The sequence below is a fragment of the Trachurus trachurus genome (assembly GCF_905171665.1).
Source record: "Trachurus trachurus genome assembly, chromosome: 17".
Lineage (NCBI taxonomy): Eukaryota > Metazoa > Chordata > Actinopteri > Carangiformes > Carangidae > Trachurus > Trachurus trachurus.
Window position 1 is genome coordinate 13,893,561 of NC_139900.1, and position 14,173 is coordinate 13,907,733.

Consider the following 14,173-nt stretch of genomic DNA (forward strand, 5'->3'; position numbering starts at 1 on the left):
AAAAAACCAAAACTCATGAATTATCCGGTTTAACAATCCACACACTGCATGAGACACATCTGTTCTGAAGGTAGAAAATGTATAAAACCAAGTGTTAATAGCAGCAGAGCTCCAATTTACTACTCTGAAGTAAACAAACATTTTTGGACGTTTAACCTTAGCAGCGAGGGCCTGCTGTTTAAATGCTCACAGTATTCAGCACATTAATCCCCCAGTGTACAGTTAAGATGCAGCATGTAGTTGAGCCTCACTGTGCCAGCTGGCATGTTGCACCGGTTTATGCTCCATAATTGTTGCTGTATCTGTGCATTTTATATTCACAATCACCAAAAATATGTGTTTTGTATGATAACATGTGCAAAACCTCAAATGAATCAGAGATGTAGCCTAGAATAGTAAAACGGAGGTGTGCTCCTGAAACGTCTGTCTAGTTTGATGAATGGTAACAAGAATATTTCAGTTATCATTAATATACACACTCAGAAAATAACTAATCCAACACTGTTGTCACCTTCTACCCAGACCTGAACCCACACACATCACTATCGAGGGCTCGCTGTATTGACTTAAATACACTCCCTCAGAGTTAAAATTAACCACCAACCTTCAACCACCTGTTCAGAAATAAATGGCTGTGTCCAGATTTCTGCACCTCAGTGTGATGCCTTCAGGGTGAGCAACACAGACTCTATTGAAACTGACATGAATTAATGATATTTAAAATGGAAGCAACACCTCTCGTTACATCTGAGCTCACAAAACACATTATCGTACAGAAAGTTATTCAATGTGCTTGTCAGAAATAAAATTCACATAAAAATAAAAGAACACCGAGCCTAATAGGAAAACAGTCAAAAAACACAGATTATTCAACAGATAATCTATTGGTTCTGCCCCACAAAGGCTTGAGTAGCCTACTCGTTTGCATTCATCATATGCTATAGCGTACTTGTGGTGACAGTGGAGTATTTTCTTTCTTTAAAAAAAAGTTTTAAAGAAATAGGCCTACATAGGCCTACTCTCAATCAGGATAATAATACAGGTGAGAAATTAAGTGCAAAAACATTTAGGGGATTCAAGAAGGAAATCAAAACAAAACAGCACTTAACAGTAACAGAAAAGGAGCGAAGGATACAAATTAGGCAATTAATTAAACATATATCGGACCAGCAAAATAATAAAGAAATAATAAAAAAAAATTGCGTCATGGAGTATTTTCTTAAACTGTAAACTGAAAATTTCCAGTCATTTACGTTAGGCGCATGCGCAGAATAATCACCTGATATGTAGCCTATTACACGCATGCGCAGACGTGTGTAGGCCTACTAAAGCAAATTTTGAGAAGTAAAAGTCGTAAGTTTTACAAGTTTAACACAGAATATTGCCAGAGAAGTTGCGCAGCTGCCTTCAGGAATAACTCAATACGTAGGTTTTGTGCGTAGCCGGCGAGAGAGCGCGTGTAACTTGTCCGGTAAACGGCTCCTCACAATCCATGTTCCGGGGCGGCGGCTCTGCTCAGTTTATCATAATGTAGGTAGCAGGTAGGTAGGCTACAAGTCACAACCATAGACTTAGCCATGCTATTGGTCAGGTCACGACACGCCACTGCTGTGTCCACATTGGAGGTGAGTCCCCGAGCTATTATGTAAAAATTATTATATTAGGCCTATTTGTCCCCATGTTAGCAGGATTGTTGCAGATAGCCTAGCTACAGTACAAGTCAACTGATATTGACAAACATAAAGTCATAGCTACGTTTTTTTTTCACAGATAAACTTTATTTAAGAATAGCTGAATGTCAAACTGTATGATTTTCTCCCCTCAAAGCTGAAATGTCATATTTTAGAAATGAACTGCAGCCGTGGGCTTCAAAGATGGCAGGTCTGCTTTTCAAAAAACTGAACTTTTCAGCAGCTCCAGCACAGCAGCTGCCTCAAGGAGACAAACACTGCTGCTGCTGCTGCTGCTGCTGCTGGTGGTGACAGGTTAACACACAGTTTCGCCAAAGTAATGACTACCTGAACACAACGTGCACTCAGGAAAACCTCATGAAAGTATGCTCCTAATTGTAGCTGTTGTCCCATAAAGTTTGGGCTTGTGTTTCGTTCCTCTGTTGTACTGGAGTCGAATCTGTCAGGAGGAAAGTCTGGACTGTCAAGTGTGCTTCGGTACATTTTACATTGACGCTGCTGATGTTTCTACAGGTTCTCGATTGCTTTAATACAGTGTAAACAAATGAACCATGCAATGTTTATATTATGTTGCAGTGTTAGTCCTTAAGTTTATGTTTTTTTCTTGTGGATGTGTCAGTCCTCTTGTGAAAACCTCCTGTGTTTACTGCTGGCACAGTGCACACAAACATATTCTGTAATTACAAATATCCTCAACGGACCAAGTGGTGTACAGATTTAAGATTCAAGTACAGTAGCAACATCCTTAGGGGAGTGTTACTTTTCCTTTTAACACTATCAACTTAAATCTTAATCTAAAATAAATGCTAATCAAAATTCACATATTCTCACTTCCTAACTTAACTCATGCCCAAATGTATTTCTTGAAAATGCCATTAACCAAATACAACAGCACAGAAGATAAGATAAAGAACATCACTGCAGAGCATGTTGACGTTTGAGGCTTCATGTCGACTTGCAGTTTCCACCAGGTGGTGCTGGGAAATTGTGAGGCTGTCAGTGCTTCAGTCAGTGCAGGTCTGCCATCTGTATACACCTGCTGTCACAACTGTCTCAGTAAATGAATCTCTGTCTCCATCACTGACTGATTCTCACTGCTGTTTAGATGAAAGCCAAAGACTGGCTTTCACAGCTGATATAGTAGCTGATTCAAAACATTTTAACATTCAAAACACAATATGTTCGTGGTCTATAAAGGTCCCACTCTTAAGTAAGCAATCTCTCGTATGTTGATTGTTTCATTTAGAATACCTCCCCTCTGATACAAGTAAAAACAAATCTTAATCCCAAACTACATGGAACAATTTATCAAAGATGAAAGTTTGATTTCTTTAAGGTGAGATATGTAGAAGCTGCATCAAGTGTCATTGCTCAAAATTGAATTTCATCAAAGGTCGTCTCGGGGGAGCAGAGATCAAACAGTGTGAGGAGGAGAAAAAGAAAATGTTTGGAATCAATTTCACGCCTCTGTGAAGAATAATTGCTGTGGATTTTAAACATTATGATATTAAGATAAGCGCCTTTCAGCCTGTCACACCGGAACGCATTTAGTCAACTGGTTTATCACGGTTGCCTGTTTTGTGTTAATTACTAAATAACTGATGAATTTATCTGCCGTAAAGAACCTTTTCTCCCCTGTTCCTGTGTATGTAAGACATGATAGATAGATAGACAGATAGATAGATAGATAGATAGATAGATAGATAGATAGATAGATAGATAGATAGATAGATAGATAGATAGATAGGTTCATTCTTGCTTCCATTTCCTCCACAAATTCAAAAATGGCTGCCAGATTACATACATTTTTTTCTTTTGTCATAGACCCTTGAAGTGAATATCTCATCTTCTCCACCTTGAGATATTGTATAAACTCTTTCATCCAGTGCAGATACACAGGGGGGAAACAATCCTTCCATCTAAACAGTATGGACGCTATAGGAGGCCAGAATATTGCACTTGTTGTGACTATTCAGATGCATCCCCTGTGGTGTGACACTGAATGAAGCGATGAGACGGGATGGGTCCAATGGTTCTTGTATTATTTTAGATAAAGTATCAAAAAACGACTGCCAGAACTGGAGGAGCCTCAAACATGTCCGAAATGTGGAATAGACTTGTAGAGGCTTTTCTGCATCTGTCACATAAAGGGTCCTAAAGGTCCTTACACACCAGGGATGTATATTTTTCATGTAAGCAATTCGCACGTCAATATTTTTTTTCTGACTCTGGTTTTCATCATGATCATCACACAGACCGCGGATCTTACACAGAAATAATGCGACATAATATTTTTTTTTGGAGTGAGGTTTCTGAGCTTTCGTCCAGCGAAAAAATGCATCAACCAATCATGTTGTGTCGAAAGGAGGTACGTCACAACCCTACACAATTAAAGGTGTACAGAAAAGAAAAATGAATTTGATTCCACTATGGGTCCTAACATTAGTGTAATAACTCATCTATCAGACGATGTAGCCCAAACTTTGTGCAAAATTCTATTTTTGAGTAAATCCGGGATGAAAGTGTTTGTTTTTTTCGCATTGGATAATGCAGGTGCACGGATTATACGTCACGCTGCTCACGATTCATCAGCCACTGATATTGGATCGGTCATCCGTCAATCAAACGTCTGAGACACACACACATACACACACACCGGTCTCGCCCCAGACATTGAATATCCCACCCGCTCGATAACGACCAATCAAATTTGTTTTCCTTACTTGGGTAAACTCGTGCGGCAACTCGTGGAAATGAGTCAAGTAGGTGTGCGTTGTACAGTTTTAAGGCATAACATCGAGGCAAAGAACCAGAACCACCTGATGCAAAGCAAAACTTTGGTTTATAATTGTCATTGTCACATATTTGCATCGCCGCTGATATGAATGGTTTTGATCCTAAATAATATGTTTTCTTCCTCTGCTGTTATTTAACATTTACCTTAATTCTACTTTTGCTCTGTCTCTTCCCCGTCATGTGGCAAGTTCTTGCTTGTCCCTGTTATGGTTGTACCGATATTCAGTCTGCAGTCTGATAGAGAAGAGAACGTAACTGGATTTCTTATTTTTCATCCCTCTGTAATAATTCTACCCTCTACAATTATTGAGTTAGTGCTTCTGTGTCTTTGATGCTTCTGTATTGCAGGCGGTCTCTGTCATATTTGCACTGAGGAGCAGGTGTTATTAATATGAGACCTTCACTCATGGCTGTCCTCACCCATGTTTTGTATTGCAATATTTATTTATTTATTTTCTTTTTCTTTCAGTGCACACTTCAGGCCTGCAGCAGGAGAGAGGACGCCGGTGTGAATCATCTGTAGCAGGAAGGTCTGGACAGCGTTTACACAGACACTCATTAACCTCAGTGTTAACAAAATGCCAAACAAACAGCAGCATTGTAGAAGTGTGTTCACCTGTTAAATATCACCGAAACACACTGTAAAATAACCTCTAGCTGGCTTTTGTTCAGCGCTGCTGTTATATGACCAAAGCTGAAACTAATGCATTCAGAGCCTTCAGTGTTTGTACGGAAACACAGCTGTTGTTCCAGGAGCAAACATCTGGATTTATAGCTGATAGGCTACCTGTATAGAACATACTCACAGCATCAATGACATTACATTAATTTCAGAATAGCATATTTATTTATCATTACTTTGTTAAAGAAGAACTATGCAGAGTTTTTAGCTTAACTATGCTACATTTCTACCTTAATTAAACAGCTTTGGAGTTATTGTGATGGTTTATTAAATGACATGTAACTTGTTACGAGGGAGGATGGAGCTTCTCTGTCTTCCACCTAGCGTCTCTTGGCAGAAAAACAACTCACAATCCCTTTGACAAATTTTTATTGCAGGACAGGCAAGCGACTGGCTTGCCTGTCCTGCAATAAAAATTTGTCAAAGGGATCGTGAGTGTGCTGGCTTTTCCTCCCCTTTTCAGTTTGCTGCTGTAGCTGTGCACCTCCTTAAAGGACAATTCCAGGCGAATTCAACTCTGGGGTGTATTTTCATATCATTTTAGGTCTAAAAGAATGAATCTGAAGATTTTCAGTTTAATTGCTCCTGTTTTACGGTAGTTGCATCTGTCCCCGCATCCCCACGGCAGCAATGAATGGGAGTGGATGTAAGTTCCGCTGTTTAGGCTGTTTCCATCCCTCAAAGCCGCAATTTTTTTCCACAGACAGCGTCAGATGGCGACTCAAACATGCACCGAGAAGTTTATTTACTTCAAGCAAGCCGGCATGTTTGTAAAAGTCGATCTAATTCAAAGTCTCCCGGAGTCTCGCGCGAGACCCAGTTGCCGTGCGCGGTGTATCAGGGTGTATTCAGGTGCAGTGGGAAAAGCTACCGTTTGTGTCATAAACACAGGAATATCAACTCTTGACTTGCTTCAAGTAAAAAAAACTTCTCGGCGCATGTTTGAGTAGCCACCTGACACTGTCTGTGGGGAAAAATGTACACTTCAAGCAAGTAAAGAGTTGATATTCCTGTGTTTATGACACAAGCGGTAGCTCCAACTGCGCCTGAATACACCAGCACTGCAACTTCGGGCTCGCGCGAGACTCCGGGAGACTTTGAATTAGATCGACTTTTACAAACATGCCGGCTTGCTTGAAGTAAATAAACTTCTCGGTGCATGTTTGAGTAGCCATCTGACGCTGTCTGTGGAAAAAAATTGCGGCTTTGAGGGCTGGAAACAGCCTAAACAGCGGAACTTACATCCACTCCCATTCATTGCTGCCGTGGTGATGCGGGGACAGATGCAACTACCGTAAAACAGGAGCAATTAAACTGAAAATCTTCAGATTCCTTCTCTTAGACCTAAAATGATATGAAAATACACCCCCTAGTTGAATTCGCCTGGAATTGTCCTTTAAAGCAGAAGTGAGTGGTCCGGTCGTTTTCGCTAATGCTGCGTTCCAGGCAGGCTTTTGAAATCGTAAATTACAGCTTCAAGTCACAACTTACGACTTTGTAGCGTTTCAGGCAACCCACTCGTGTTTTTCCGACCTGTTTTACCGGTGAAAGTCACTATAACGGCCACTCGTAACTTCTGACCCGTGAACTCGTACCAGATCGAACTGGTACGACTTCACGGTCGGAAAAATACGAGTTTCCTTGAACGCACCATAACAGTCCTCGTCCCTACGTCACCACATTCACGGCGTTCCTTGGCTGCACACACAGCCCTGCATGCCGTTCTCTCTCCTCATTGGATAAAAACTGTAGGATACGATAAATGTTTTCTCTTCGGCTCAGAGCAGAGCAGAGGGACTGAGAGACCCGTGTTTCAGTCCAAACACTCTATGTAAGTGATTGCTGTCGGAAGATATAACTATTTAAGACTTATATTAACACAAATATATCACTTACTTCTGCTTTAAGTTTTATCCTTTTTTTTGGTGAGTGCTCGCTTCTCCCTATTTTTTCTGAAAAACAACTTTGCAAGATCGGCACAAGATCGGTCCCAGCTCTCGTCTCTGCGGCACAGCGACACAAACACGCCCCGTAATCTGTAATATCTTGTTTATGACAGGTTAAACTAGACAAATACAGTATACACTTCGTAACATCGTACATGATATATATTATAACATTATGTACCACTCTATTGATTGATTTCTCACCGGCGACGTTGTAAACAAATGCACATGGCCAGGAGGAGGGTTAGCAAAACAGAGGAAAAGCGACCAGGCTTACATAGTTCCCCTGTAAACTAGTTGAGGACACACCTGCACACACACTATATCCCCATCCTGACTCATTTATCACTATGAAGATAAAATTATCCCCTAACTTCAGTAACCTGGCTACTCATGTGACCCTTTCATGGTCGTGTGAACAAATAAACCGTGAAGTTGGAAGAAGCAGAAAAACAGCAGGTTATGTAGAAGTCCGCCTCCAGTCCATCTGCAGTCTCCTCTTAGTACCAGGGTCAGTGTGTGTGCGTATTTGTGTGTTTTTACAGTGTACGGGGCACAGTGGTCATCAGTGACAGACTTTTAAAAGTAAAACAGACGCAATTAGAAAATATTAGTTACTCCTCTTTGGCGCCCTTCCAGCCTGCGGTGTCCTTGGTGACTGCCTAGGTGGCCGATGCCAGAAGTCAGCGCGGCACGTGAGCCGCAAACAGCGGGTGTGAGCTAAACATTATGGTCTTGAGGAAACTGAAAACACCATCTGCAGCTTATATCAGATCAGACGGGGTCAGTTCTCCGCCAAATACAATGTCATAATTTGTCTAACGCCTCCAAGGACAAAGCGTTTTGAATTCCCTGATGTTTTAATTTTGTTTATCTCACATCAGTGTAGAGGAAATTGTTTGAGAGCTTTTTTTTTTTTTTTTTTTTTTTTTTCCATATGTCAGGTTTTCTTATGTGGATTTTTAAAAAAATGCATGTTAAAAAGATGAATGCAAACACACTTTTAGTTACAGCAAATGGCTGCCCCTAAACTTGTTGTTTGTGTGCAGGTTAAACAAATGAGATGCAAAAAGTTTAATTTGTATTTAGATGGAGCGTGAACAAATGTTCACCTGGTTTAATTAGCACACTGCAGCTCATTATTTAATCAGCTGAAGTATAGACAAACTATACAGGTGGTGTAAGCTGTAGCTCTGTAGCAACAGCTGTGTATGTGTGTGTGTCTGTTTATGTGACAGCTCAGACTCTTGACTACACATCAACACTTTCTGGTATTTTCTTTCAGCTTTGCTCCTTTTTTCCCCCACTCTGGTCTATACAATCATGAGCCTTGAAGTTATCGCAAGCTTTCACCACTTTATTGTCTGCTGTCACAACATCTCTGAAATGTGTCTTTTGTGTCTGAATCCACCTCAACGGATGCTGGAAAGTGTATTTTTTCTCTCTCTCTGTTCAGATAGCCATGCTTGATATTTCTTCAGTCTTTATGCTAAGCTAATCACCCTGGCTTCCTGCCAGCTGCAGTCTATGACTGACCTACAATTTTATATTGATTATAGCATAAAAGCACATGTTCATATACATATTTTCAATATATGTATACAAACAAATTTTAATTTGTATGTTATTAATGTATGTCTAGGTAACAAACATGTCATCTATTACAGTTCTGCATAGGAAGTCATGAGGAGGAAACTGTTACAATCCTGCCTGCTTATAGTAATGGCTGTTTTGAAACTGCCTTTTTTTCCTCCACTGTATTCCTCAGATGGTAAAAGGTTATACTAGAGATGTTACCAAGGTAGATAGATAGATAGATATTTTTCCTAGTTTTGTTTTTACTCCTCTGAGCAATATTCCACTATTGCTGGAACCGAATGTACCTATATTCCCCTGACATTCCCCCCCTGAATTATTCACATCAGAACATTTATATCAGCAACAGACCTACATATATACATAATGCATGAAGAGTCCATGGTCAGCTTCTGCTTTGGGGGACATCGATGTGAGAGGAGGACAACAACAACTGTAGCTCAGGTTTTCTTGATGCAGTTTTCCCTCAGTCACATCTCAGCCCAAACAACCATTTATATTCAGATTTTTTTTTCCTTTACAGCACATACAGAGGCAGCCTGACAAAACTAATGCACTCAACATGTATTAGTAACTCACTGGGAAATACACTCTTCTGTTGAGCAGAATTGAAGTGGTGCAGAGATGGATGGTGGCGCCTCAGACGAGGGTGGTCTGCTGTGCTGCCAGCTGGTTGACGTTGGTGGGCTTCTTGTCTCTGCAGCAGTGAAACCTGACTGAGTCTAAAGTAGCAATATGAAGAATGGGATTTCATTTTCCTTGCCTTGTCCTCGGTATTGCTTTTTATATGAGTGAGGCAATAATGTGAAAAGGTACACTATAGCCATAAATTGACAGGGGCTTGTATCGTAGCGATCTTTAGAGACCCCCCCCCCCCCCCCCCCCCCCCTTCTCCTGCACTTGTGCTACACATGATAATTACGTTTTGTGGACCGCTCTCTCTCTGCTCTCTGCATTATTTTGCTATTTCAGGGAGATGATGGAAAATGCAAATGATTAGAAGAGTGGGAGACTAAAAGTTGTGCGAGAAAGTGAGTGTGACAGACAGAGAGAGTGAGTCATTTGAAAGGTCAGCGCCGCACAAGCTCTCAGTGTGTTTTTGAATTAAGCAATATAATGAACCTTTTGCATATAGATGTGTTTTCTGCTGTAACTGATTTGAGGCGGAGGTTATTTTAGATTTATATAATTTGTGTTGGTTTTTAGTTTGCATAAGAAATGAAGCTTAAATTCTTAAAAACAGCTTCAGTTTCAGTGTATATGTGATTCCCAATTTATTTTGGTCAAATTAAGCTGATTATGTTTTGCATTTATAATCTTAAGTGGCAGGAATTGTGGTGCCACTACTGAAACAGAAGTGAACCAATATATCTGCACTTCTGATGACGTTGTCTTATCAACATTCATTGTATTTTCGAGCCAGTGGTGGTTCACACCAAGAGTACATGCATGAAAAAAAGCCCCACAGAGTTTGTTTGTTGCTGTTCAGTACTGCCTCTGTTCCCAAAATCTATTTCCTGCATAAACTTTCCCTCCAATAAATTGAGCTTTCTATATTTTTTCAGAGGAAAAAAAAGCCTGCAGCGTTGTAGGGGAGTAATTGGACCAAAAAAAAGAAAAACATTTTAGGAGGAAGAAATAGCTCCTAAAATGTTTTTTTTTTTTTTTTTGCCAAGGCTGTGAGCTGGTTTCATTTCTGGATTTTCAAGCAGAGGTAATTTTGTTGTTTCATCAGATGAATTAAATTTTTACTATTTACTTACCGGTAGGTTTGCCATGTTTGAGGGACCAGGGCTCTCAGTGAAGTAACGGACAAGAGTGAAGCAGTTTCCAGCAGCTGTCCTGTATTTTGGCAGGTCCAGCTGCTGCAGGGAGACGACAGGGAACCAAAGTCATTTATTCAATGCTGGGCTTTTTGACCGGCCTCCACAATTCAGTCTGTTTTCTCTGTAAAGGGATAGTTCAACATTTTGGCAAATTGGCCCATTGCCATAATCCCTGTAGTCATAGCAGTAGGTTTGTTACCTTTAATTTTCCGGTGCAAGCTGTTTTTAGAACGGCGGAGCAGAGCCGCGAGCTGCTCAGAGCTACGCTACGGAGGCTAATGGGATTTCTTGGTTTCCCTCATCAAACTCATCAAATACACAATCCAACAACTCCAAAACGCTCTGGTGGACAAGTTGTGACCTGCACATTCACCACGCTATGAGATAACAACAGAACGTTAACCAAGAAATCCCATTAGCCCCCGTAGCGTATAGCTCTGAGCAGCTCGCGGCTCTGCTCCGCCGTTCTAAAAATAGCTTGCACCGGCAATTAAAGATAACGAACCTACTCCTAAAACTATAAGGATTATGGCAATGGGCCAATTTTCCAAAATGTTGAACTATCCCTTTAAGTGTACTTTTCCATATCCTTGGACAAACCTGCAGACACCAGTTACAAGAAGACATTAAAACTTCAGGAATTTAGACTAGTTTATGAGAAGAACAGAAGTAACTACAGCTCCATGCATTTGCTTACCTCTGTATAATTTTGTTTCATCCATATCCAAAGAGCCCATCAACACCCTCTTTTACATTCTACATTCAACTTCATAATTCATTTACTTCTGTCTGAAAGCATGCTCCTCTCTGTCTTCTGTTATTGTCATGACAGCCCATATGTCTATGGGTAATGCTGCCCTATGCTGTCACAGTCTAATTGAACAAAATGCGCTGATATTGGTGTATTTTTTTTATTTTAAAGTTACATAAATCATCCCATTATGAAGTTTACCCATTTTTAATATTTTCCTCAGCCAGATGAAGACAAACTAATCCGACATAGCCACAGTAGCCCGCTAGGCCAGCCAGCCAGCCAGCCAGGCTGCTGACAAGAAAGATGCATAACGGTGGATTTATGGATGGAGAGATACTCTTTCCTAGATGGATGTATGTGTGTGGAAGGCCTGGAGGTCAGTATCTGTCGTTGTGTTTTGTTTCAGCTCTGGAGTTGCCAGACCAGCAGAATTACAAAATAGGCATTGGTTACATCTCTCAACAATCACTCTTCCCCCTTGTATAAACCCCCATAAAAAGGAAGATATTGATAGTTGTCAGCTGATCTGATCGATGTTGGCTGGCCACTTCTTTAATTCATTAACCGCATGGCGCATGGTCTTTCAGATGCAATCTAGCCTTGAATAACAGTGAGCTGCCCTGACAGGCTTTGTCATCGATCTGTCGCAGCTCGGCGGCTTTGCCAGCAGAGATCTGACCCATGGGTAAACCTGGAGACGCCTGCCGCTCGTCAGCGCTGACTCACACCAGGATGAAGGAGGGGGAGGAGGAGGAGGAGGGCGAAGAAGAAGACGGAGAGGAAAGCTGTGGTTTATGCCTGATATTTACACAGAGATGCGTAGGGAGCGGAGACTAGAGATAGAGAGAGACAGAGACAGACAAACACACACAGACAGATGGAGGCTTAGAGACAGAGGGAGAGGAAGAGAAAACGAGGGAAAGAAAGCGACAGATGTACAGACAAACAAACTGAGGCAGCCCTGGGATGTTGGTGAATGGGCAACAATCAAAAAAAAAAAAGAAGAAAAAAAAGTCTGAACTCCATTATTGTTATTCAGCTGGCACTCCTCTGGGTCTTGTGGACAACGGTTTTTAGCTGACTTGCTACAAACGCAGCTCCCTGCTAAATCTTGGCCTTGGACGCTGCGAGGGAGACCCGGACGCTGTGGGAGTTTTCTCCACCGCTTGAGTCAGCACCGCCAAAGGTTTGTGCTGACTGTAGCTCAGTGAGGCCTCAGCACCCTCCTGCACCTCCAGAGAGTGGGGGAATATCATTACCTCCAATCAAACCTGCAGACTATGAATGGCAATGAGGAAGAAGAAGAAAAAAAAAAACAGAGCTCGGTGAATAAGCTAACTGAAATTAGCTCATCTGTACATTCATTACAGCCTCAGCACAGCGATGCCACTCTGTTGCAGCCCCAGTCTGTGCGGCACTTTTTTTTTTTTTTTTAGCATTCAGCACACGACGACACCGTCTGCAGCCTGTTTCATCAAAAGTTTAAAATGAAAAAGCTTCAGTACCAGAGCTGCTCTTTCAAAGTGAAGTTTTCAAATATTCACTGTGTGTCTGTGTGTAAGTTGGAGAACAGGCTACATTTTACATTGTTTGGATGAGGATCCCAGCTGATAAAATCTGCAAATATAGAAGTTAAGACGTTCACCAAACACTGTCTTTGCGGCATATCAGTGTTGCATTTGATGTGCTGCTTGTTGGGAGAGCCACAGTCAACAGCAGAGAGCTTGTTTGCTGGCAGAGTTGTATTGGGATTGTATTATTGCAAGTTCACAAAATTCAGAGTACAACAAGGAGCTTGTCAAGTCAGAAATGTTTCCAGCCTCTGGAGAGCTGTTGTCAAATTTTTTTTATGGGGCTCTGTAGGAAATATTCCCAGTGCAGCACAAAGATATCAAACCCACTCCTTTAAAATTTTAAACAAAGTAAAGAGAAATATCAGATGGCATCTTTAAAACATTCAAATGGAAATATGGCACACTTCTTTCAAGTGTGTATACTACATTTTTTTTCATCATGTGGACACAAATGTTTTTTGTTTTCAAAGGCAGCGATGCTGTCAAAGTTCCTCTCTGCCTCAGGGTGTATTAAAATTTCTTACTTTTTTTTTTTTTTTTATAAAAGAACAACTCTGGGTCTTCAGAGAATAATTTTAATGCTACTTTTTTTAAAATTCACATACCTCACATACTCAAAACTCAAAGAAGCCATTGACATTCGATAAGAACATAATTTGAAGTGGAGTGCAGGAAATAATCTATAATTTTACAACTTTCCGTTCCCACATACTGAGGGGTCAAAGTGGATTTCTGCCTTTTAAAGAAGCTGGTTTTACAGCCATTCCTGCCTTGTTCTTTTTTCGGGCTTGAAGCATTTAAAAAGCATGCGAGGGCCCCTGGACCCTCGGAGCCCCGTGGCGTTGGATGGTATTGACCATATTATGGATGTAAAAGTACACACTCACACTCAGAGAGCTGAGCATTTGCTTTGAAGCGGCTACTGCCCAGAATATTTCTCTCCATTTGAGTTTCTCATCGTTTCTACATTTTTAACTCTTGTGCTCTTGATGTTGGAGGGAAGCAGACTTCACAGGTCAGACTCTTTACATCTCTTTGACCCAAATACCCTCCGATTGCTGTCACGTTTATGCTGAACACGGCCTTGTGGAGTGAAACCATCCATCTTCAGGCCTTTCAAGGCTTTAACTGGAATGCAACACACCTTAAATAATCGTACTCATAACTTATTCTACTGCATATGAAGAAGAAAAAAAAACAGATTGTGGAAGCATTCGCCTTGGGGGTGTTGTACAAGAAAATAAAAAATGTGAGTGAAAAGAATCAGAAGGGGAAAAATCTGTTTCCACTGCAGGATTATGGTACAGT

The 14,173-nt window shown here is 41.0% G+C and overlaps 1 protein-coding gene across 1 annotated transcript in view; it reads left to right on the forward strand.

The window, feature by feature from the left end:
• Window positions 1-5,005: 5,005 nt before the first annotated feature.
• LOC311000379 (RNA-binding Raly-like protein) overlaps window positions 5,006-14,173 on the forward strand; it is a 69,073-nt gene continuing 59,905 nt past the window's right edge. The window contains exon 1 of the mRNA XM_083991068.1: window positions 5,006-5,017. The gene's annotated coding sequence lies outside the window, so the exon portion shown is untranslated. The remainder of the gene's footprint in view (window positions 5,018-14,173) is intronic.